We start from the raw sequence: 27,495 nt of genomic DNA, 5'->3' as shown, positions 1-27,495 counted from the left end.
GTAGATCATCGTTGTGATTTTAAAGTTCATGCTAAAGTAAATGCGTTTTTTTTTAAATATAATCTAGTTTGGGCCAACAACAAAAAAATAAAAAGAAATACAAAACGTAAATATCACACAGGAATAGTTTAGCTTTATTTTTCAACCTCGAAGACGGTTAAACACCTTGATACCTTAAGCTTTTAATTCTTATAAATGGTAGAAGTCTTCGTCTAGAAACAGATATTTTCATAACGTTATTTTACGTAAGGTAAACGCCGCAGTTTCAAATCTCTCCTACATCTATTCCCACTATTATGTTTAAAATTAATCATGCCAGTGTAAATCTGATGTTATATATTCAGTACTTAGAGTTTCCTCATATAATTGACGTTAGGCAAGCGCCCTGCGATGTGAAAAAAGTAAATCTCTATTCTCAAGGCGAGATTAGTTTACGAGAACAGATTTTAAGGCGATTATTGTAACAATTAAAACATGTTTATTCACTAAACATCCTCTTACAACGTTAATACGTTACGCAAAGCGAATCGAAATCACGATTCACTTCGTTTTAATTCATGCCTTAAGTTTGCAATTTATTAATTACAAGATGGTAGATGTCTACGTTGGGCGCGGTGAACCGTGATGCTTTGGCGATCAAGAATATTTCAAATCAAATAAAAATAAACTTTATTCAAGTAGGCTTTTACAAGCACTTTTGAATCGTCATTTTATAATTAAGTGAAGCTACCACCGGTTCGGAAAGTAGATTCTACCGTGAAGAACCGGCAAGAAACTCAGTAGTCACTCTTTTTTAACATTTAAAAAGTTTCGTTCCGAGAACAGACATTCTGTGTCATCTCGAATGTTTACCTTATGTTTCATATATTATTTCATTTTTATAAGAACTAACGAATGTTTATTTGTGCAAGAGATAATCTAAATAGTTTTTTTTTTTTTTCGATTGTATCACGAAATTCCGTACGGTTGACTTTTATTATGAAAAATTACAATCTTTATTGTTACATTTACCATTACGGGCAAGTTGGTCCTACTTTATTTTTTTTTCTCTGGCCATTTGCCAGTTAATACAGTAATAGATTCGCTTTGATCGAGTATCTCATACTGGAATTATGATTTTATTGCTTTTTATAAATTGCGTATCCATTTTCGCTTCATCAGAGCAAAGTTCTAGTTTCATGGTTTTCTTTATGCATACAGGTGTAAAAGCAAAAATGTTATATGGGTTACTATCATAGACATTGTCATTTTAGGAAATATAATTTAACTGTATTTTGAAACAAGACACAAAGACGGAATTATATTTGTATTAATTATATTCATCTGATTCCTTACACCGCCATTAAGCTGTCAACTTTGCGATCACAAGGGCGTTACAATGGCTCACTCAATCATTCAAACTGGAGTATAGGACAGAATATACAATATAAAGTATTGACAGTTAGTGGAAGAACAAAAAAATCCTACTGAATATCATTCGTCGATCTTTATAAATGCTGGCAACATTATTTACTGTTACCAATTTTGTTTTTTGAAATAATGATCATTCATTCAATAAATAAAATTTAATTTTGTAAATTTTGAATTTCGAATGATGATTCATATCGACTTAGATAGGTATCTAGACGGTGTATAATTTAAAGTCACTGAGTTCAGTATTGTTATTTTATCATTTGCACACCTATTCGCTATAACATCCTGTTCGCATGCGTTGAGTCGCAATTATTTGTATTTAACACTCAATGCACGTAGGTATTTATTTTGTGGTTATTTACACAAATTAAAATATGTTTATTTTGGTACTTTACTTTAGTGCTTTGTTCAAATATTAGATTTAAAAGATTTATTTTTATAAAATAATAGATTGTAAGAACTGACGCGGTTAAAATGTGTTCTAAATTTGAATTTACAGCAAAATATACTAGAAATTTTGGCAAAATCAAAAAAGGTTGCTTATTATTTTTTTTTGTAGAAATACATATAACAAGGCAAGATAACTAGTACGAAATTACTTTATGAGGCAAAGATACGCCCATACAGGCATTAAATTACTATAAGTATGTTTTGTATTTCAAAATAGTCCTCGACGTCGAATAACTAGAAACAACAAGTAGTTAACAAAACAATGGAGGGATTTCGAAATTACTTACTTTGAAGGCGAAGTATGCGTGATCAGTTTATTTATGCTCATGAGGATAAATGTAAGCCTAGTAAGGGTTTGTTCAGTAAGCGTAGCAGCGATTTTATTCATAATATATGAAACCGTAATTTTACCTATACCTTGGTAAAGAAGGCATATTATTCAATATAAGATTATACAGACGATAAAAAGGCGTGGAATTAATACTTGCTGATTTCCAGACAGGATATATTACATACATATAAGTATAATGTGATTAACTATCATGAATGTATTTTTAAATGGTTCTTCTCGGTAGAATCTACTTTCCGACCCGGTGGTAGCTTCACTTAATACAGTTGTTAAATGACGATTCAAAGTTTCAAAAGTGCTTGTAAAGGCCTACTTGGATAAAATATATTTTAATATGATTTGATTTGAGTTTATATAGATCATCACATATTACTTCCTCGAGGTTTGAGTTAAAAATAATAACTTATGTCCTTTCTTCAAACTTAACTATAACCAAATGTCATCCAAATTATTTCAGCGAATTAAGCGTGGAAAAGTAACAAACTTACATTGATTTTTATGATATTGGAATAGATAGTACATCAATTCGCAATTAACTCAATTAATTCATAATTATTAATATCTTTCGATAAAAAGTTAAGGATCTGACACAACTTATAAGCCCATTCATATCAGCCCCTTAGATTAACATATTTTATAGGATTTGATGAAATTCTGCTATATTGTCGTAAAAGTTTACGATTAATGTATCTTTGTTTATAATACAACACTATTTCACTTAACTATTAATTTCCACTTTTATTCTACAGCCAAAATACCACAGATTAATCAAGCTCTCAACTAATCATATCGCGTCAATTTGTTGTCAAATGTTTATTTCCTTTTTTTTCTGTTATAGTTGAAATAGTGTGTACATTCTTTTTCGAGTCGCGAGAGTGTAACACAGTCTTTTTTTAAACTGAAAAGGGATTTCAATACTTTGAAATTGGCAGGTCTGTAAGATAACAAGTAAATCAATGAATTCGTTTAAATGAAAGTGACGAAGGTAGAGTGATTTATAAACAAAAGTTTGCTTGGTCGGATTTTAATCGTGATATCTACTAAAATTATTTGCGTTATATCCATTGCGCCATTTCGACTTATACATATACTAGCGACCCGCCTTGCCTTTGCAAGGGTGCAATACTGATCCTAAAACTACGAGAGTTTATTTACGACATCATATTAGATTCTAAAATTATCAATCTTTCTTTACTAAATTACTATATACAAAAACCTATCGAATTACTCTATTAAAAAAACCGCATCAAAATCCGTTGAGTAATTTTAAAGATCTAAGCACATAGGTACAGACAGCGGTTAGCGACTTTGTTTTATACTATTTAATGATGATATGTATGTCTATACTTATAAATGTAAAATATATATCTGTTATGCAAACACAAGGCTTTCTTATCAACAGGGCGTATACTGTTTTTCTTCAATTATGGACAATGGTTTTCACTCTAAGTAAAGTATTCTTAAAGAGCTCTTCTTTAAGACCCTTCAGTTAACTTTAGGGACGCTCGCTGATCTTAAACAAAGGAGGTATTATTGCGTTAAGAAATTACTCCTTTCAGTGACACTTTAAATTATGTTAGTACATTTTATTAAATTAAAAAAATGTAAGAGGATAGGGGAAAGTCGTTGATCTTTCACGGCAAAACCACAAAACCGAATTAGATGAAAGTCGATATAAAGCAAGCTTAAACTCCCAGTAAGGACATTTTTTTATAAAGAATACCAGCAATGTTCCATATATAATAAGAAATTACTAATATTATTATTCACCCTTCCTTGTAAGCTTCCTGGGTCAGAAACGATCCTGCGTCTTTTACATTGATAGATAGCTCGTAAAGCCTTGCGCTATCGACGCTTCCAGACATTGTTGTCTGTTTACAGACTCGTTATCAGGAGTACAGATAATGACATAGAGTATTTAACACTTTACTTTCCACAAGCAAGGATGAAGCCGCGTGCGGTGACTAGTACATTTTTAAATGTTGTATTGTAAATCAATTCATTGATGACTACCATTAATCAAATTATTATTATAATATACGTATTCTAAAAACAAATGAAATTAATAAAAAATAATTCATAACATTCGAAACGTACAAATTATTTGAGGCAATTACACCAAGGAGGCTTAACCGAAGTTGTAAATTACACAAATGGCCGAGAGAAGTGTAACTTAGGGTAACAAATGTTGGGGACAGTCGCCTTCTAATCACGGGTCAACCATACACGTCGCAAAGTCGCCAACAACTAAAACAATCAGTTGTGTTGTGGACTGCGGTTGCCATTTGCATTCTGCTCCGTTCTACTTGACTTTTATACTTCGGAGATAATATTTTATTCCCTAGGCTGTATATATTTAGATCTTAGTGTTTCTATTGCTTAGCGATTTAAAAAATATACCTATTAAAGTTCGATTCTGACGTATGTTTGAACGGAAGACATGGCTTTATGCTTTACAATTTAATTGAATATGAATGAAAATTACAAAAGACTTGACTGTACGGTGTAATACCTTTGCCTTTTCCATCTAAGGAAAGAAAAAAAAATCTGACATATGTCATTGAACGTCTAAAAGAGTAACCACGGTATTTGTTGGTTGATATCTTCGTGATAAAATCTATGTTCCGAGTTAGAGTTGTCTGAAAGTTAAAATTAATCTTGTTAAATTAAGATTTCAAATGTATTTGTGAAAAATTTATTATTTGAAAGCAACTTAAACTGTTACCTTTATTTCATCTATACATATAATAAAATTGGAATGTCTGATTGTAATATTAAAATAGCCTTTTTTGCTCATTGCATATGTGTGTATTCACGGTACATATACCAAAATTATATTTTTTACAATTTTTGTTTGCCTGTCTGTTTGTTCCGGCTAATCTCTGGTAGGGCTAGACCGATTTTGACGGGACTTGTACTGGCATAACTGATATAATAAGGAGTAACTTAGGTTACAACAATATATTTTTTTGTTAAATTCAAACAAGGTCGCAGGAACACCTACTCTACAATATAATTGTGAATGATTTCATTTTATTATCCAATAAAGCGAGCACATTTCACCAGCCTAATTCAGACCGCATGTTAAGCAATGAGTATATCATAAACGTAATTAAGTAATTTAAAATATTAACGATTGTCAAAGGGTTTTTGCGGTGATGTCGCTGGCCGCAAACTAAAGTGGTCCCAGTGGCGCGGAGGGTGTGAAAATATGAATTTTGCATTACCCTATCTAATCCCCTTTCTATTTGAGTACGATACGATACTACTACATGGCGCGACTGTATAGAATATTAATATTATCAATGTTTTTATAGCATAGGACTCTACAATGGGCCACGGTAGTAAGTGGTTAACACAGTAGATACCCGAGATGGCCCAGTGGTTAGAACGCGTGCATCTTCACCGATGATTTCGGGTTCAAACCCAGGCAAGCACCGCCATATAAATGTGCTTAATTTGTCTTTATAATTCATCTCGTGCTCGGTGGTAAAGGAAAACATCGTCAGGGAACCTGCATATGTCGGGTGAAAATTAGCCATAAGTTCCACCACTTCGCATTGAAACAGCGTAGTAGAATAAGTTCCAACACTTTTTAAAAGAATACCTTGTAGCTGTGGAAGATTTATATATTGTTTATAGTACATTATTTATTGAGGAATGTTATGTTGTCATGGAACGGACACGACAAAGTCTGAGTCAGCGACTTTAATCGTCGAGTCCGGTATTACTATAGTAGAATCTTTTTATTAAATAAATATTATTACATAGTCGCTTAACGCTGTCTGTCCCTATGTGTGCTTAGATCTTTAAAATTACGTAACGGTTTTTGATGGGGTTTTTTAATAGATAGAATAATTTAAGATTTAGTAACAGCATTGCACTCGTGTGAAGACGAGCCGGGTCGTAAGTATTTTAAAAATATATTTTTTCATTCTTTTGGTTTTTATAGATCTATTAGTTATGAAAACAAAAAGTAAAACAAAGTCAACCTTTTGCAACATTTACTTTCTACTATTTTCATTGTTAAGTTCATTCAGTAATTAAGTTTCAGGTACTTGTAAGGTGAGTTATGATCTTCATTTAAGACTTTCTTTTCTTTCTCATTTAAAACCTGGACCTCTCCGTAAATGATAATGTATTCGAGATTAATCTCTTCGTTGTTTTAGTTGACGGTACATTAGAAGCGTGATGGTAATTCAATTAAATTATACTACAGTGTAAAGTTTGTCAGGCAGGCATCTTCGACAGCCGTTACAAATATAATTAATGGCTGAAAACGTCTTTTACATGTGATGGGATATTAATTCTGGTGTAATGAAATTACGATAAATTTCCCGACATATACTGACAAAAGCTTGTTATATAAATTATATATTTTTAATGAATGCAAAATGCAAATCTTTAGGTATAACCTAAAAAAATATCAGATGTAAATTTATACTATTTGAAAAAATTACGTTAAATGAAAAGGTATTCAGACTTATTAATTGTGTATTTATATGCTGTATAAACGAGAGTGATAATTTTATTTGACCATCTGTCAAATTGAGACCGGATGGGTACTGAACAAACTGCAACTAAAGTAAAAATTTGGTTCTTTACAAATTTGGTAAGTATTGATATTTTGTTAATATCGTAGACTTGAAAATATTTTAAACTAGCGACCCGCCTCGGCTTCGCACGGGTGCAATTCTGATACTAAATATACTACAGAATTTATTTATTTACGAAATCACATTACAAACTTCTAAAATGATCATTGCTTCTTTACTATATTGTCCATGTATTATATTATACAAAAACCTTCCTCTCGAATCACTCTATCTACTAAAAAAATGTATCAAAATACAATGGACTTTGTGGTTTTTAAGATTTAACCATATATAGGGACATAGGGACAGAGAAAACGACTTTGTTTTATGCTATGTAGTGATAGTGATTAATGATGATATTCATTAAAAAATACATATTTTATGTTATAGTTCATTATACAGTAGATTTATAGCGTGTGGTTTTTGTAATTAAACAAAGCGCATTATAACTAAAATCGTAGCATGTAAACGCGTATAGTACGGCACAACTTAGATATAGCGTCGGCAAATTCAATAAAACCGATTACTGCCGATTTATACAACCAATAGAAATAGCTCCGTATCTCACCAAGCGATGCTATTATTCGCTATAGATTCTCGCATCACTTCAACCCGAGGAAGTAATTGGGTGTAAATAGATTTGTCAAATTGACATCTATGCGTAAAGATCATATTAACATAAGTAATAAATATTGATGATTTGGGAGAGCGTACTTAATTCGGATGTGATCGGTATTACGAATTTTGCCAATGCTTCATCTAAGCTGTGTCGTAGTATACCGTGGTCGCTGCCTGCCAGCGTTCGTGTGTGTCACGAAGCCTGAATAATGACGCTGGGTGACATTTAATTTAGAATACAAAAGGCTCTTTATGCTGTTTACCCTAATCTATTAATCCTCCCCGGCCGCCCGTTTGGATAATATCGACAGCAACCTTTCAACTTTACACAACTTAATTACATTAGCTGATTCTTCGGTTTGGTCAGCCTTTGTTTTTTGAACATGTTAATAAATAGATTTTTACCCACATCACATTCAGTCTCGAAAACACGCACGCTAAACTATTATCAGCTTGTATTAGTATGAGTGAGTTTGCTGATTACAAGTTATCTTTGTGTGTGTGAGAGGACTTTTTGTTGAACGACCCTTGGATAAAATTTGTCAGGTTTATTTTATTATTGGGGCGAGATGGCCCAGTGGTCAGATCGCGTGTATCTTAACCGATGATTTCGGGTTCAAACCCGGGCAAGCACCACTGTATATTTATGTGCTTAATTTGTGTTTAGAATACATCTCGTTCTTAGCGGTGAAGAAAAACATAATGAGGAAATCTGCATGTGTCTAATTTCATATAAATTCTGCCACATTTGTATTCGATCAATCTGCATTGTAACAGCGTGGTAAAATATCTTCCAAACCTTCTCCTCAAAGGCAGAGGAGACCTTAGCCCAGCAGTGGGAAATTTACAGGCTATTATTGTTGTTGTTAATTATATTTAACACGATGGGCACCTTTTTGAGTTAATAGAGCTACAGTTTTATATAAGAGTATAATCATATCTGTGAATATCACGTGCTTAAAATGTACTTAACTAAACATTTACCCTTTTATTGTACATAGTAATCCATCTCATTCTGTCATAAGTAATTAAACATTAGAGGGAGGAAGATAAAACATTTATCAACCCACATTAAATCGATATACAATGTTTATTAGCAGGGCGATAAAAGCGTTCAATACGAGTACTCCCTGTGCAATACTATAATTGCAGATATTTAATTTATCTATACATATAATAAAATTAGAGTGTCTGTTTGTAATATCAAAATAGCCCTTTTTTACTCAATGCATATGTTCACTCGGTACAAATACCAAAATAACATTTTTAACAATATTTGTCTTCTTGTCTGTCTGTTCCGGCTAATCTCGGGAACGACTGGACCGATTTTGACAGGACTTTCACTGGCAGATAACTGATAAAATAAGCAGTAACTTAGACTACAATTTTTTTTGTTAAATTCAAACGCGTAAATGGTCACGGGCACAGCTAGTGATAAATAAAATAAAAATTCATAAATAAATATTTTATACCGCTTGTTACCGCTATTTTATATTTACAATTCGCAATTGCTAATAGCGAACGGAAAAAAGATGGCCGACGAAGCAAATATTTAACGAAAAAACAAATATTAATGAATAAAACCCGAAACCAGATAAAATATATAAATTTATATCATGAAAATATTATAGAGGCAACATAATATATTGTAATTAAACAAATTTAACGATTAACTGGAATTTGTATATACATATAACAAAACTCGGGATGGCGGTTCGTGTGTACAGAATTTTTTTTATTATTATAAGGCGGACGAGTAAATGGGCCAGTTAAAGGTAAGTCACCTTACATATTTCCGTCATAAAAAATATTAATAACTCAGTTTTTACATTTCGTAATGCAAATGTACCTTAAGAATGGATTTTACAAAATTTTCGTTCCAGTTAAACCATTTAAACCATTTATTTTGCTACACACATACATTACATAGATTATACAGAAAAAAAATATTAAATTTAAAGAATACAGTGTTGGTAACAAGGGGTTCATTTTAGCTGTGGTAATGCACAGCATTGATTTTCAGTTGAGCCTTGTATACTTTGATCTTTAATTTCGTTAACTGACTCGTGAAGTAAAATTATAGCAATATATATGAATACATGCTTGTTCCGAATTCGTAAAGGTAAAATCCGATTACGTTATAAAATAAACGAATATTTCAAACATAAGCTCCAGGCTGTGCGTTGACAGTCAGCTAGGACAAATGATTTCATAAGTATTTTTTATACAGTATAACGGTCCATATGAAATATATTAGTCCATATTGAAAACGCATTAAGATAAAATTTCACAGTCCGCGAGCAAAGTCGCGACGAGTGATAGTATTAAAAATAAATGTGAAAAATAGTACGGCGCTAAATTCATTAATATGGCATTATAAAGAGAGCTCTCGAATATTCCCCGAATGTATTTTTAATCAGTATTTAAACGTTTAATTAAACCTGGTCGTGGGCTTTTATAGCAATATTGAAAGAGATTATATTTCCCGGAATGCGCGGCCATTATTGCTATTATATATCAGGAGCGCGGTTAATGCCTGGCGCCATTACCACTGACAATATTGAAATTTTGTACGGCCAGTGGAAACATGTATTTTGAACACGCATTTAAGAAAACTGTTATATATTTAACTCTATTTCGAATACCGTGTTTTTTATGCTATTGGTTGGCGGACGAGTATGGGTCACCTTATGGTAACCAATACTTGAAATGGAAACATTAACTATTCCTTTCATCGCCAATGCGCCACCTACCTTCGGAACTAAAATGTAATGTTCCTTGTGCCTGTAGTTACACTGGTCTACTCACCCTTCAAACTGGAACACAACAATGCCGAGTACTATTGTTTGGCAAGAGAATGCCTGATGAGTGAGTGGTACCTACCCAGACGGGTTGCACAATGCCAAGTAAACGATTACGTTTTATCTCTTTTATCATTGCCTGGTATAACTAATACCCTATATAACTAATACCCTAAATTTTTAGGCATTAACATCTATATTAAAAAGTTTATTTCGACAATTATATTTGAACATTTGATGTCGCTATATAGATACTTATCTATCTTGTATGTGAAAGAATGACACAACTTGATTTGAGATTTGTGTAAACCCGCCTGGGTAGGTACACTCGTCAAACAACAATACTTAATATTATTGTTCCAGATACACGAGTAAATGAGCCAATGTTATACTATTGATACAAGGGTCATACATCTTAGCTCCCAAGTTAGTATGGTGGCATCAATAGATATGTTTGGTGGTGACCACTTAGAATGATTTTAACAAAACTGCGTTCTTTGAATTAAGGATTGTTTTTTTTATTTTCTAGTTAATTAGTATGCTATGACGCTTACTTAATCTTGTCGCAAATAATGTCGTCTATTAATAAGTTATATATTCAAATGCAATAAAAGTAAAGTAAAGTAACAGCCTGTTAATTTCCCACTGCTGAGATAAGGCCTCCTCTTCCATTAAGGAGAGAGATTGGAACATATTCCACCACGCTGTTCCAATGCGGGTTGGTGGAATGCACATGTGACAGAATTTCGATGAAATTAGACACATGCAGGTTTCCTCACGATGTTTTCCTTCACCGCCGAGCACGAGATGAATTATAAACACAATTAAGCACATATATATAGTGGTGCTTGCCTGGGTTTGAACCCGCAATCATCGGTTAAGATGCACGCGTTCTAACCACTGGGCCATCTCAGCTCCTTGCAATACATATAAGATATAGTTATAAATAAAGCATGTTTTAATATTAAATATGTAAGTTATAAAATATTTAGTCGGCTCGGTTTTTTTAAAAAATAAGCTAGTTAGGTAAATCAACTTACGTTTCTCGAGTAGTACTTCAGTAGACTGCTCTCGCGAAAGTTGAAATTCTGCAAGGAAAGGAGATTTCTCTTAGAAAAATATTTAGTTTCTTGTGCATTTTAAAATGAAAACAAAGAATTATTAAATATGAAATGCTATACAGACTTTAATAAAAGTATAATATAATAAAATCGTACTTGTTATTATGTTGTAAAGTCAACTGTTAAATTATTTTTAGAAAAGAAAATAACAGACATTAATGATTTCGTTCGAACAAGCGATAAATTAATATTGATTTGTTATATAGTCGGAACAAACTTTAACAAATCGTAATCTTTCAATATACGTTAATTATGTATATTTTTTAATTTTTATAATGCTATTCCTTTTTTAAAATATGTTTAAACAAAAGTCAACTAAAATTGAATTTTGTGATTCTGCTATTAGAGATGTACTACAAATACTCATGTAATGTTGCAAAGGTCAATCAAGGTCATTATTAAAACTATAGGACAATATTATCTTCATATAGAGATATAGGGTCTATATTATTTCATCGATTCTCCTTCAGCTTAACGAACATAAGAGGGTTGTTCCAAGAAAATTAATCTAATGATTCGTGTGACTGAACTGTGGAGGGTGGCTACCTACATTGGATGTTCATTCAACCCCGTTTCAAATTGACGAGGCATTTATTTTTCAGCTTGATCTACTTGTGACGTAGATAGTAGGGTCGGTATTACTTTATCCTTAATAGAAAGTGACTTGGTTGTGAATGACATTGATAATGTTTATCATTAATAATTAAAAACAAAAAAAAAAAAAACGGTGCATGTCTTCACTGTCTTCTTTACATAGTATAAAACTAAATCACTTATCGTTGTATGTATTGATTTTGATGCGGTTTTTTTCAATAGATAGATTGATTCAAGAGGAAGGTTTAATGTAAAATATATGAATGGTATAATAGAGAAACAGTGCTAATATAAGAGGTTACTAAAGCGATGTTGTAAATAACACATTTTGTAATACAGTTTGTATTGTCTAATGACAAAAAAAGCTGTGAATGTTGTGACACATTCTGTGCTATATTTAGTATCAGAAGTACACCTGTGCGATGCCTAAGCGGGTCGCTAGTATTTGTAATAATTATAAAAAATGTATCGACGATCAAGTCAGTATGCAAATTATGTAAGTCAATAATGCTAACACCATTTCTTCGTTGAATCGCAATTTCGATTCTCTGAACGAAAAAAGGAACTAGCCCTCTTGTCGCCAGTGGAGGCACCAAGGGGGTGTGTGAAAAGTTTTTGCTCTATTACACAAAGGACCAAATGTAAAATGTAAATTTTAAAGTGGATTAATATTAATTTATTTCTACATGGTAAATTGAGTTTCCACATGATCACGTTAATTAAAGTTTTAATCAAAGTTAGGTTATTTTGATCAAATATAATTTATATATCACCGTAAAATTGTAAATATCGTTAGATTGTTATCTATCTCGCAAGATTGTAAATTGTCGAAAGATTGTGAACGTTTATTCAACTTACATAATACATGCACAGTTTCGATAGCTCATAATATTTCAGTTTAGGATAGAGTTTTTATAAGTGTAATTTACTTTCATAGATTATTATCTACCGAAAAATAATGCGTTAAATTGTGATCAGTGTGTTACGGTTTACAATCTTATGAGATAGATTATAATCTAACGTTATTTACAATTTAACGATGACATATATACCCTGGAATAGTTAGCGGTGATTTGATTGAAGTCGCATTTGAGTTAAATCATGATAGAAGCAATGGGTCCGTAGGGGCTTGTTCGGCAAGCGCAGTGTCACAACTCGCAGAACCGAATAATTCATGAGAGGCAAGAGGGCGGCTTCGGAGGTGTTACTAGCCGTTTTGTAACCGACGGTCTCGTACAGCGAGACGATCACGAATGTATGATCTGTAACCTTTATACCCTATAATTTAAAAGCTATATTGCAATAGCTAAATTTTCAAATGTCGCTCGTTGTACGAATCGACTCATTGTGCTATTATTATGCAAAGACGACCACCGATCGACGAAATGTTTTCTCGCGAATGCTGAACTACATTTCGTTTTGTTAAAAGGTTATTAGAATGTAGGTCTCTGTGTAATGGCCCAAGGTTAGGCAGGTGTGTTTGGGAATTTATTTCAGATGGTTATGACACAGTATTTACTTGAAGGCAGGGCTTTGAGCAAACCCGATATCACACCTTCATCAGACACTCTAAAACTAAATAGCATTAAAAATAGCCTGTCAATTTTCCACTACTGGGCTAAGGCTTCCTCTCCCTTTAAGGATCGGGTTTGGAGCTTATTCCATCACGCTGCTCCACTCCGGGTGCAAATGGCGTATAAATTCGTTAAACATTATAAATACATTCGTTGAATAAATGCAAAACTTTTGACCATATAATAAATAGCTATATAATTTATTAGTAAGGCTAAATATACTTTGTACGTGTATATCTGACATTGATGAGTAATTCATTCTAAACAATTAAATAGATATTTTCTCAAGAAATCCTTGTTATTTTAAAGAGTCGTCCTACACCTTGTGAAACTGAAGAATTGCCTTCCATTTCCAGTTAGGTGATAAATTTAAGCCCAGACAGGCCAGTTGTGAGAAAATGCCGACCCATATCAAACGGTCTCAGGTGTAAATTCAGGCAAGCACTAACTTTTCCGAATAAGCATTTAATGTATTTGTATTCCAATCATTAATTTTTAGCAAGGCGATTTTGTTATAGGACGTATTGCTATCGAAAAAATATTTAGATTTTTTAAAGGGTTTTTCATTTTGAATTTATTGAATATAAAATTGGTGAATGGACGCTAAAATGGGCCACCTTATTAAGTGGTGGTAATGGTGGTAGTATACAATATGAAGAGTAGAGGTTACATATCTATATAGATAGAAATATTATGAAATAGCAGACATAATTAAAATGCATATGAAATTATTTAAACACAAAACTTTTTAAAATAGATACAAAAGTATGTTCAATGAATCAACTCTAATTTCCCTCGGTAGTAGAAAATAAAGTTCATTATAATATATCATTAATATCGCACTAGTGTGAATTAACAGAAGTCGCGTGCACGTCGCGTATTAAAATAAAGAAATAGATCACACCACGAGGGAGTTTGTAATCTATTACCCTAATAACTATGCAAGTATTCCAATGTCGTGTTAAAAGTATTACTGGAGTAACTTTTTAACTCGTTTATATAATACTATATGACTGTAAAATGTATTTTAATGTTGATACAGGCTTGGCTTTTTTCCTCACGAGAAGAAGAGTGAAAACTATTTCACCACGCTGTTCTAATAAATGTTGGTAGATACATAATGGGCAAAATTTCATGATCGCATGACATAACACATGCAGGATCCTCAAGATGTTGTTCTTAACCGCCGAACACAAGATAAATTATAAAAACAAATGAAACACTTGAACTCAACATTACTAGCTCAGATTTGAACCTGCAACCTTAGATTTAAGTCTAAGCTATATCAACGTAATTTTGTGATATACATGTAACAAAAATATACCGTTACGATTAATATACTCTCGATATCGAAGGTCGAAATGATTAACAATTAAACAATTAAAAACTAACGAGAAACTTAATTACTGTCTGATACGTTTTACAAATTGCTTGTTATTGCTTGTAATTTCTTCGGAACAACGGAATCTATTAATAATTAAAATGATCGCGGATTCATATCCGTTTAAGTATCACTGAACCATCATAGTGTTTTTTTTAATTGTTATGCGTTAGGTCATCTGTGATCCTTGGTGGTAAGGTGGTTTTTTTAAAATGTAAATTTTAAAATATGTATTAATAAAAAGTACTTATAGTAAGTATGGGTATTATTAAATGTCTATACGTGTTCGTTTTTAAGGAGTTTATTCCATCAAGTTTCTCCAGTATGCATTGGTGGATAAGCATCAAGGGGGATTAAGAGATTTCAACAACAATTGACGACAAATTGACGCGATACCAATTCACAAAATTCACTTTGGATTCGCGAAAAAAAGACGTTTTTTTAGTTTGAATGAATAAAGAAAGACAGAAATAAAAGTTTGTTTAGAACACTGCACAATTTTAAAAAAGTATAAACAACAATGACAACAGTCTATAAATTTCCCACTGTTGGGCTAAGGCTTTCTTTCCCTTTGAGGAGAAGTTTTTGGAACATATTCCACCACGCTATTCCAATGCGGATTGGTGGAAATAAATAAATAAATTAACTAAACAGAAAAAACAAAAATAAAGATCATATTGCTTAATTTAAATAACAAAATAAGCAATGATAGCTAATGTGTCCTAATTAGGCATTCAACTTCCAAGTTAGGTTCCAAGAACCCAATGGTACCCTATGTGGTTATGACAAGCTGTGACAATTTATTTTACTATTTATATAAATACTTAAACACAGAATCACAATATATTTTTAATACATTAAATCAATAATTATTATCCATTATAGATAATAGCACAATATTACCATATTCAAAACTTAGCTTCGATAAGTTTTTACCTTAAGTCAGAATTTTGAGAGTAATATTAAAATGGATTGAAGAAGTTGATTGGTATTGTATCGTATTATCAACAAAGTAAATTATACTATTCAGGAACTGTTTGTAGTGCACATTATATCAGAACTATTAGCAAATGCAGCACGTCATACATAAATCAAAGCTTGTTTATCTTTAGTCCTCCGATTGGAATATGCTATAGTTTCATAATAATATACGTTTTAGATTATTTAATCTTATAGTAACAGCCTGTACCTTTCCCACTGCTGAGATAAGGCCTCCTATTCCATTAAGGAGAGGGTTTGGAACATATTCCACTACGCTGATCCAATGCGGGTTGGTGGATGCACATGTGGCAGAATTTCGATAAAATTAGACACATGCAGGTTTCCTCGCGATGTTTTCCTTCACCGCCGAGTACGAGATGAATTATAAATACAAATTAAGCACACATATATATACAGTGGCGCTTGCCTGGGTTTGAACCTGCAATCATCGGTTAAGATGCATGCGTTGTAACCACTGGGCCATCTCATATATACCAATCAGTCCATTAAAACTTCTTAACTTCAGAGGATGTCTCGTAATTCAATTGTTACATTTGTGAGGGTATTGTATACGAAATTAAATTAAATATCTGAATACCGCTCCTGTATGCTCGTTATTAATTAAGGATATCGTGTTAATCGTCTGGAAGATTAATGATGACACGCGCTTTTCGTGGCCTCGCGTCATATTGAGCCGATTCGTTATTTAATTTTTAACAGTGAAATAAAAAAGGTAGTCTACCTGGATTCAATTGAATGTAAATATACGTTAGGCATGGAATTTGTTTCTCCAGTATGCATTGTTGCTACCGAGAAGAATGGGTAAGGATATAAGCAGTACTTCATCAATGGTATTAAATATAATAATATCAATTAATTATACAATATATCAAAACACGAGTCCTATTTATATAACTTAACATAATATATTATATCGCTTTATTCAAATTAGTTTGTCGTCTTCAATTAATGTATGGATTCAGTGCCGTGTTACTTATGAGTTATTTGTATGGCGTCAACGTCTTGTGATGTTAAGCATAAATAATTAAACATTACTTCGATCGAACACTTGACATGAAAATACATAATTCAATGCGATTATTGCACTATTACATAGCCCTTAGTATATTGCTTCTTGATAAATTAAACCAAATTATTAATTTAGTACAGCAGCTACTAATTATGGGAGTTTCTGGGGAAATTTGTGTTTGGTAGAAGTTTGAAGCCTGATTTAACAATGCCATTCCCATTTAAAGGCATTGCATTGTATGCGAGAAATTTAATAGAAAAAAACTTATACACTCTATCTGGCTAGTTAAATGGATAATATATCACTTGAGCTTTGCAGTAAATGCAGGAATAAACTTTCCATAACGTTTGGGGCTGCTGCGATTTGGAATTTTCAATAAATTTTTCTGTTATTATTTTTAAGGTTTGAAGATTTATTTGAAGCATATTGTTTTACCTTAAAACGCCAAAGATATTTTATTAGAAAATATTGCTAATTTGAAAATGCCGTCATACAATATCTTGAACTAGAAATCATCGTGTTAGGAGAATATTATAAGTTATAAAAGAATGTAATATATTCTATTTTTGCGCTTGATATAATTTTATTGTAATAGTCCAATTATAAAAGAATTTCGATTAATATTATCTTGTAATGCTTCTTGATCAGTAGAATTTTTTGCTCCATAATAAGGCTCGTAATTCCCTTTCTTTCTGTCGTGAATAATTTGTATCCGTTGGTGGAACTGGGATATAAGGGCGCAGCTCCAATCAAGTGATAAGTTGATACAAATTATTATTGATGTTTATCGTCCGAGGGTGACAAAATACCCGTGTAACCATGCCGTGTCTCCCGTCAGCCGTCGAAAATTTTTCATCCATTAAATTCGGGACTTTGTCAAATTGATATTTATTGCAACCATCGTTTTTCGGCATATTTTTTGCTTATGATCAATATTTGATTGAAAATGTTTTGACATTTATGATTACCATTATTTATATTGAAAATGATCAATTTGATAAATTATACAATATCAATGTGATGGAGATTAATAATATTAATTTAAAGTTTTTCGCGTTCATTTTATTATTATTTTACATTACATTAAATTTGATAGTGAATATAAAGAATTAAATTTTAAACATCCACAGACTATATATCTTCTATTCTATATTCTTGAAATGTTAAGGGACTTTAAATGCTTTCCATGACATTACAAGGATGTAAACTTGATGTGGACTTGATATTAAGGTTACGTCAATCGAGTAAAACTTTCATATCAAGCATTTGACGTGTACCTCTGTCCATTAAACTGAAGGATTTTTCAACTAGTCTTATTAATAGCCTTTTTGATTGTTATTGAGCATTAAATGGTCACCACGCCTTTATACGTTCGAAGTCATTAACGGTCATAATGAGTTTTATTTGACAAACGTCCAGTTCGTTAGTGAAACATTTTTCGTCGAAGGTCATGGTTCGATTTCAATTAGACAAATATCCTATACAAATTATCGCTGAGCACGAAAAAAATATTATGCAAGTATCTTATTTTCTGTATATATATACAGAACAAGACAGACAGAGTCGATATGGCCCAGTGGTTAGAACGCGTGCATCTTAACCGATGATTGCGGGTTCGAACCCAGGCAAGCACCGCTGATTCATGTGCTTAATTTGTCTTTATAATTCATCTCGTGCTCAGCGGTGAAGGAAAACATCGTGAGGAAACCTGCATGTGACAAATTTCATAGAAATTCTGCCACATGTGCATTCCACCAACAGGCATTGGAACAGCGTGGTGGAATATGTTCCAAACCTTCTCCTCAAAGGGAGAAGAAGCCTTTAGCGCAGCAGTGGGAATTTACAGGCTGTTGTTGTTGTTGTTGTTGTATATATATATCTTAAAATGTTATAAGTATAATACGTTGGTATTATTTCTTTTTCAACTTAATATCCATTGAGAAAAAATGTCAGACTTGACGACAGGCGTACAGGCACAGAGGTGATTACGTACGTGTTCTGTTTCCGCAATTTTAAAAGAAAAAGTACGGAAAATATTACTAAATTATATACGTATAAAACAGATGGTGGAAATTAATTTATTTTAATTTTCTTTTCAGGTAATCGTATTTCCTGAACGTGTTATTCATTCCTTTGGTTAAATTTTTCTATAAATAATTTGTATTCACATATATTAATGCGTTCACTTGTTTTAATTACTCAGATAGTATTACTGCCTATTGAATAACAGTTTATTTAGTATCCAGTTTTTGGAAGTGAGTTCTTTTCCACGACAATTGATTGAAGTCAGAAGTGAAGTGAGTTAGGAAAAACCATTACGATGTCCAGGCGATCTTTCGTTCTCTTCTCCTTTCTGTTGCAAAAGCTTTTATATAATGTTATTTAAGATTATTTTATTATTGTTCCTTTAATCAACGTGGGAGTTTTCGTATTGATTTTATTGTCATTTAATTGTCCTCAAATGTTGTTAATTTACTTTATTTTGTCTGTTATTTAATACATAATTTAAAGCAAAAACAACATTAGTTCCAACCAAGTGTCAAAAGGCACCTTGTTTTATTAAGTTAATAACAATGCCACTGCTATCAATAGCTACCAATCAAAAAGCATATGAGAAGAGATATAAAACCTCTTTTGGTTTTGACATTGCTAACGAATGACCGAAATAATTTCCATGTGGTATTGTTATAGCATTATGATTTGTCTATGTGTTTAATCGCGTACTGAGTCGTAGTGACCTGAATAGAACAAAACAATTAACCATCAGAGGGTCATTGATTGACACTGAACTCAAAATGTCCACTGATAAATTCACCAATCGATTAAATGCCGAACCATTGTCTAATATTCATAACAACCCGACGCTTTTATTGTCTCGATATGATCGATTCACGACCATTGTTAAATATCAGCACTCCGAAGGTGAAAAGAAAACAAACATTGTAAATTCAAGGCGATACGCCGTGACATTTGCAGAGAGTATCTACATTTGAATGCGAAACGAAATATCTTAGATCGAACGTAAACTCGAGATCATTATCTGACAATGGACCAAATCAATAACATCTAGCGCCGTATTGAGACGCCTCTGTAGATTGGATTCATACGTCCATTTACGTTTCTGCAAATATTTCATGGTGACCATTTGACAGTCACGATTTCACCGTGAAGATTTTATGCAAATCGTACCATTTTTTTTTTTCGAACTATTTTTGGATTTGAATTATTCGAAGGTTGTCCCTTAAATGGTCTAGATAAATGTTGCGCCTTTAAAGGTATGCAGTGCATTTTTGTTTTGTAATGGTGTTGTTAGAGCTGTTTACGCAAGTGTAAATAACATTGTATCTATTTGTAATACGGTTGAACAAATCAGGTGATTTGAAGAAATCGTTAGTCCAGTCAAACGGGAACACTGTTTGCGCTCACTAATTCATTCACAAGCTTACACTCCTGTGACTCGAGAGCTCAGATGGTCCCAGATTGTCGTACCATCTAATTAAGATAGTGTGGGAAATGCAAATGAACATTTGTCGGGTACAGTTCTTTTGTTTTTATTTTCGTAATACTATAAAACATTACGTAATCGTAAATCACATAAGCCATAGATTTTGAAGTATAAGACAGTTATCATGGCTTTCGACAAAATGCATACAAAAAACGACTTGAAAAATAAATAAATTATCTACATCTACTTTAAAGATATTCGGTCAGTTGCAGTTTTATATTTGCGGTTTGAATTATTTGCGTTAAAACTATTGTATTCTATTTTTAAATATATGCCAAGGAAATATAAATTAATAATATTTGTTTAAACGAATAGATTTGAAATTAATTGCAGCCCGAAATTGTTCACGGAGCTAATTGTTAGTTAAAATTATTTATCAATGTCACTGAATGTATATTTATTTTATTCAATAATAAAGCTCGAAGACTTTGTTTAAGAACGCTAATCTAAGAATCTCTGAAACAATTGGTATTTTCTAATCGTATAATATATAAGATTTGTTATCGCGTATTTTTTTTTTAAATTATGCCTATCCATTTTAATTTTTTATTAAACTGTCAATTCAATATGATCAAAAATATAGTTCCTTAAGTTTAGTTCCTAAGGCAAAGTATTCAATTTTTAACATGTTTATTTATTGTTTATCCTATTTTGTTTTGTCATGTTATGTAAAATGTTATGTGATGTCTGTGGAAGACCCCTTATATCTGAAATACAATTTATTGATTTAGTTCAGAAACAGGAGCCATATTCGATTATGTTAGATTACATTTTGCGTTTATTTGTTAAAGGTGACATGAAAAGCTTGCAGTTAGAACGCCATATTGATAAACATATTATACATTACATCCTTACTTCTGTAAATATATATTTCCCTTATTGTCGCAAGGAGGCGAGGTATCCTACATATACTTTTTGGATTTAATATTGACATAAACAAAGAATGCATTTTTTTATTTAAAATACTTAAGTGGAAATTCAAATGGCCAGCTCATATTTTATGAGGAATATATGTAAGATGTTATCCCTTGTGCTTGTGGCTACAATGACACTACTTCATCCCGAAGGCATATGCGCTAAAACCCGAACAAATACGTGAAATAATTTCTAATATATTTCCATGTAAAAGTTCGTGAAACCGTTAATTGCGGCGCAATCGATCGATTACAGAAACACTGAGTTATGTAACTCGAAACCTTGAGACTTGACCGTAGTCGTGAGCGCGTTGACCAGGCGTGGTCCAAGTACGAGAGAGAGCGGTCCCGACCAGTTTACCATTAACGTTCACCAATAAATCTAAATCATTCCTTTCACTGTTCATTAGTTGACTTTCAAGGACACAATTGCAGTAAAATTATGTTTTATAACGTATGTATACATTATAAACAGCGATTATTATACAGATCTGAACGTCAAAACTATTTTTTATTATTATCACTTATTTATCGCATTCTTGTTACTTCCTTATTGCTATTCTCTATTTAAACATTTTATAAAACGTAATTGTTGTTTTTTTTTTAATAAGACAAGATAATTTAATCTGTGGTGTAAAATTTAATTATATATTTTTTTAAATCGAACGCTTCTCTTTGTACCAATCGTTAAAAAGTGAGCTTTGAGTCATAATTCGAGAGCATGCAGACAATATTATAATGAAATGTCACAGATAACATGTCATGCTTGCCGGCTAATGGCCTATCACACTGTTAAGGCAGTCATTAGACACTTTTCACACATTATGGACCACGTGATTATTTTCAAGATCAAATCGTTTAGGACAGATGTTTTGACGTTATTTGTTATACAGGATAAATTGGATTATTTATTTGTAATCTTTCTTGTTACTGGTTCAGTGGTTAGAACGTAAGCTTCTTAACCGGTGGTTGTGCTTTCAAATCCCGGTAAAAATATTGAATTTTTGGGGGATAATTTGTATTTGTAATTCATCCTTTTCTTGACATAAAAACCTTCATGTGTATAATTTCTATGTCTTTCTGACACATATGTAAAGCTCCAAAGCTTGTCCTTACAAGGGAGAGGAGACCTGAGCTCAGCAGTGGGACCATGATAGGCTGTTACTTATTGTTTGTTTCTCTTTCTATAACATTATATTTTTAAATAGCTTAGAGTTACATTTTCTGTTTAATGCAATGATATTCTAATAAACAGATATGTTATATCCATACTAAACAACAGAAACAAGTGTGCCGCGCCGGGGACCGTTTATTTTAGTTTATTTTTACATTTCGTTAAAAGTAAAAATGATAGCTTGATAAAAACAATAAGTAAAAGGGATAACTAGATGTTTTAATTACGCAAAACGTATAACTACGTAATTATGATGTATTATAACGTATTATTACGTAAAACAACTAAAGGCAAACGTCCCAATTAGGACGTTTTCTAGTCTTCACTTTTTGCGCGTTAATAACATATCTGTTATACTACAACATCATTGGTTTAATGTAAATATTAGCACTAAGCAAATTTGTTAAAAGGTTAAATAAATACGTCAGAAAGTAATACACGACATTGAGTACAATAATTACGATATATATAGAACACAATTATCTAAATAGCGCAACAAATTGATAAACCTCCATATCATTCACAATCTCTGTTTCCGCAATGTTAATTAAAGTATTCAATATTGAGTCTTGTAGTCTATTATTTCATCTATTGTGTTTTCGTCTAAAAAAACACAAATCACTTATAGCAGACCCTCTCCGTAAGAATGTAATTGTTGTAAAGTGTTCAAATAAACGATCGGTAATATGAATAAACTGTCGCAAATAACATTTTGAAATATCACGACCGTGTTCCGTAACAACAAACAAATACAATTTATTTTACGTAAAAAAATAAGTACGTCAAAAAAGTTTTTATATTTTTATTTTTTAATCCTGAGATTTCTGCTATATATGTTGGTAGTGCAATTTAATTTATTATTTTAATTACTGACTTATATATTTATTATTGTTACACTGTTCCTGTAGCTTAAAAATCTATAACAATTGTTACTAGAGAAACCTTAAATATGCTATGTAAACTGTGGTAACGAATAAATACATAAAAAAATGTATAGAAATAAAGACTCATAATCAGAATGAAATCATTGGCTAATTTACAAGAGGAACTATAGTAAATATATATTTTAATATCAAGAATGTACCAATTTTATATCATTATTTCATATAGGAAGTCAAATAATGAGACGTTAGTCCCAATACGTAGCATATATTTTTTACATCATTATGTATTTGTAAAGTAGTAATTCCACGATCAATATGATTTAATTGATACGTCTGTTATTTAATATATATATTATTAGCTGTCCGTCCCGACCTCGCATGGGTAAAAAAGGTAGCTACCTTTTTTTACTTCGCTAAGAAAAAAACATCAATTCAGTACAGCCGATAAGGACTTCAGTGACAAACAGACGTACGGACGTTTTGCTTCAAAAAGAACTTGAGTGTTGTAACCTCCAAAACAATTTGACCAATTTTGATTTAATTTTAGTTTTTGCTTAATTAGATTTACATCCCGGTAGGCGCTGCGACAGATGTTACGTTTAAAAAAATAATTAAAATAACAATAATTCATTCTCACATATATATAAAGTATTGTTTAGTCCGTTACAGTGTACTAAGTAATGTTACTTCTCATCAAAAATAAATTATTAATAAAAACCCCTTTACTACAAAGAATTAAAGTTGAATACATAAAATTTATATCGAAATATTACATTCGTCGAACAACAACCAAAAAAAGTATATCCTACAAACTTGTATTTTATTTATACGAACAATTGTATAGTTGTACAATGTTTATATTTAAATTGTCTGTTTTTTTATGGCGTTGCAAATAATTGAATTACGTGTTGTTTTTTTTTGCAATATCCGTCAACAAACGGATACTTTTTTAATCAATTTAGCTTTTGTTAAACATTTGTCATTTAAACATTTGTTGTTTTCACACCAGGACTCAAGTCTATAATAGTTTTAACATACAAAGGTTCTTTGTTATGCCAGGCATTGTATATGTATTATTTTATTTTATTTACCACCCACCTCATATACTATACGCTATCCTACACCGTTGGTTGCCTGGAAGAGACCGCTATGTAGCGATGAGGTCGCAAAATTGTACGCCTGTTTTATTAAGACCAAATCTATGTTTATTTATTTTAATATATAATATGCATCCTCCTTTAAATAACTTAGTTGATATATCTAAAATACTAACTTAACAATTATATGACTTATAGTTAATTCAATAACAATGAAATTATTCTCAAATCCAAATATATTTTCGAAATTAGCCCTTACTAAACTAATCAAACTAAGCAATACCTTTTTTGAAGTGAGTAAAAATAAAACAGAAATTGCAAGTATTGCTCTAAATAAATAAACTTTATCCACAGTTACGTATTTAACTCCGAGTCAATATTACACAAAATTGTTTGCTAAACTGGTTTTTGGCAATCATAATCCATCGCGACCAGAAGTTTAGAATTTTGACATTGCCGAAGTAGGTCGATGCGTGAAGTGTTACGTTGCATTTACACAGTTTGGTTGGAAATTATTTCAATTTTAGCTAAAGTTTTATGAATAAACTGTAGCAAAGGTTGTAATGAGGTTTTAGTTATAGCAATGTATTAGGTAAGTATTTCGATCACAGAGTACAGACAATGCAGTTAATCAATTCGATCCATGATATAATCTGTGACCTCAAAGAATTACGATTCACGATTTTTGGTTTGAACTTTTTTACATTGATCAACGTACTTATATATACATAATAGTATTTTTTTTTATAATCCCAAGGTAAGTAGCTAAAGCACTGGTGTTATGAAAATCAGACGTAAAGACGGTACCACAAACACACAGACCCAAGATAATAATCTACATCGACTCTGCCGGGAATCGAACCCAGGACCTCGGAGTGGCGTACCCATGAAAACTGGTGTACACACTACTCGACCACGTAGGTATAGTATTGAAATCATATATTTATTTGTATAGATTATTAACATTAGCTCCTTATATATACGAGTATGAATTACAAATAGTTACTGAATAAATCTTGAACGCGTGGTAATACATTTGGTTTGTCAATATGACAGTTATATACGCTTTCAAATACAAAAGTAAAGTAGTAGTTAAAAAACCTGTAATCTCAATCGTACCGTTCAATCTACATCGTGTCTTCTCCATAGCATGTAACATTGGCGAAATAATCTGTGCCACAAATTAAAGCCATAAAAACAAAAAGTTAAATGCAGTAAATTTTTTTAGATATACTCATTTCAATGGTACTGTCGATTCAAAGTTGTATACATTTATCCGTATTCCACGTGTGAAGTACTTAGTGTATACGCTGTGAAAGTTTTATATAGAAATTTTATTTATGTTTTTCATGAAGCTTGGGAGTTCAGGTTCAATTCAATGCACTCGAGGACACGGATACATTCATTATATTTGCGTTCTGTGTTTACAACGTTATTTAAAACATGTAGTCGATATTAAGTTTACTATGCATATAAAGACTCGTGGTAAATGAGCAGGAAGTTTAACAACAGCCTGTAAATTCCCACTGCTGGGCTAAAGGCCTCCTCTCCCTTTCAGGAGAACGTTTGGAACATATTCCACCACGCTGTTCCAATGCGGGTTGGTGGAATACACATGTGGCAGAATTTCTATGAAATTTGTGACATGCAGGTTTCCTCACGATGTTTTCCTTCACCGCTGAGCACGAGACGAATTATAAAGACAAATTAAGCACACGAATCAGCGGTGCTTGCCTGGGTTCGAACCCGCAAACATCGGTTAATATGCACGCGTTCTAACCACTGGAAGCTCACCTGATAGAAAATAACATGGAAATATGGAAAAGTATCAGCTCTTTTCTAGAATGTTCCCAAGTCGAATCGACTCTAAAAATCACCTGAAAAAGCTGGTTCTAAAGAGTGTTCTTTCATTGCTGTCAGATGTGGTTGGTGGACTTTTCTGTCTGACGTCAGCCTTTATGTGTATAGTAGGGTTCCTAGGGAATGCTTATGTTGATGAATTGCTTGGGTGTGGTCAGAATAGCTCCTTTCATGATTGAGTAAGATGAGCTTGAGATTAGATGTATGAACACCGACAGATGAAGTTGCTATAGTTTACTCCGTCAAAATCACACGGCTTTTTACTAATTGTTCTCATTTACAGTAAATTTGATATTTTTATTAAATTAGGGAATATAAAACCTAAATATTATAAAAAAAAATAACCAATCCTAACTTCAACTTCAAACTCAAATTGAACATGAATAGTGCTTATACCGGCTAAGGAACTAAGTTTTTACTGTAATTGACAACAAGATTATATGAAAAGCAAAATAATCTTCCATTATAAAGATATATTTGAGTGTTTATAAAAACAAAAACCCTCATCTATATAATATACTAGCGACTTGACAAGGCTTTGCACGGATGCAATACTGATACTAAATATACTACAGAATTTGTTTATTTAAGACATCACATTCACTTCTAAAATCACTTCACTTCTAAAGTCAGTGTTTATCTATATTGTCCACGTATTATGTATATACAAAAATCTTCCTCTCGAATCGCGCTATCTATTAAAAAAACCGCATCAACATCCGTTGCGTAATTCAATAGATCTAAGCATACATAGGGACAGAATGCGGTATGCGACTTTGTTTTATACTATGTAATAACAAAAACAACCTGTAAATTCCCACTGTTGGAAGGCCTCCTCTCCCTTTGAGGAGAAGGTTTTTTTTTGGAACATATTCCACCACGATGTTCCAATGCGGGTTGGTGAAATACACATGTGGCACAATTTCTAAGAAATTTGTCACATGCAGGTTTCCTCACAATGTTTTCCTTCACCGCTGAGCACAAGATGAATTATTAAAGACAAATTAAGCACATGAATCAGCGGTGCTTGCTGTGGTTTGAACCCGCAATCATCGGTATAAGATGCACGCGTTCTAACCACTGGGCCATCTCGACTCTATATACTATGTAATGATTACTACATATTACTAAGTAAATTAAGGGGCCTTATAACT

General features: G+C 32.2%; 1 long non-coding RNA gene across 1 annotated transcript in view; it reads right to left on the bottom strand.

Annotated features, from left to right (window-relative positions):
* LOC124544318 overlaps window positions 1–27,495 on the bottom strand; it is a 113,891-nt gene that overhangs the window by 13,995 nt on the left and 72,401 nt on the right. Inside the window, exon 3 of the long non-coding RNA XR_006967530.1 lies at window positions 11,267–11,314. This is a non-coding gene — a long non-coding RNA (uncharacterized LOC124544318). The remainder of the gene's footprint in view (window positions 1–11,266; window positions 11,315–27,495) is intronic.

Source organism: Vanessa cardui, chromosome 4 (assembly GCF_905220365.1).
Source record: "Vanessa cardui chromosome 4, ilVanCard2.1, whole genome shotgun sequence".
Classification (NCBI taxonomy): domain Eukaryota; kingdom Metazoa; phylum Arthropoda; class Insecta; order Lepidoptera; family Nymphalidae; genus Vanessa; species Vanessa cardui.
Note: the sequence above shows the minus strand (reverse complement) of the source record. Positions and strands in the feature narration are given on the sequence as shown.